The sequence below is a fragment of the Octopus bimaculoides genome, chromosome 4, assembly GCF_001194135.2.
Source record: "Octopus bimaculoides isolate UCB-OBI-ISO-001 chromosome 4, ASM119413v2, whole genome shotgun sequence".
Taxonomy (NCBI): Eukaryota; Metazoa; Mollusca; class Cephalopoda; order Octopoda; family Octopodidae; genus Octopus; species Octopus bimaculoides.
Window position 1 is genome coordinate 17,264,731 of NC_068984.1, and position 752 is coordinate 17,265,482.

A 752-nucleotide genomic window follows, 5' to 3' on the forward strand; every position below is an offset into this window, starting at 1 on the left:
TTGCGCATAAACTAATCCAGTCTGGTTTTTACATTTCATGCCCTCTCCAGTTTCCTCTCCAGTTTTGTGCAGGCCTGGGCTAGATGTAAGAAAATCCTGGGTAGCCCAATCGTCAGGATTCCTCTCTCGACCTTGCAGACATAGACCAAAGGAGTGCAGAACATTATGTTTGGCACCAGCTTGGTTGCAGGAGCTGCCGGAAGAGTGTTGAGTCGAACCCTAAACCGCCTACGGAGCTCCACTCCAGATTTCTTTGAAGGTTGTCTCTTTTCCGTAACCTGGGATAGGGGCCCATACCGGGTACTGTCAGCTGGAGCCAGCTGAGCCCGGGACTTGTGTCAGGCAGGGTCATCACTCCCTGAAGTAGTGAAGAAAATTGCTATCCACAATCTAATAATTACGCACCATTAATAATTATGCAATCATCCACGGATTCAACTCAAGATCCATGGATAATTGTGTAATTATTAATGGTGAAACTTCAAAGTATGGAACTGACTGGCCCTTTTATATCTTTTCATAGTGTTTTGCACAAGTACATCCAAATGAGAACGCATTTTTCGTGGTTAAACGATTTGGCATCTACTTTCAGCATGTAAGGAAACCACTTGGTGGCTTTCCTCTTATATTTGAATATAATTTGCAGTCCTTGGACTTTTTTTTATGCATGTTAGCCACTGGTATAAATTGTTATTTTTTGATAATAATTTTTACCCTCAATACTTATATATATATATATAGAGGGAGAGAGA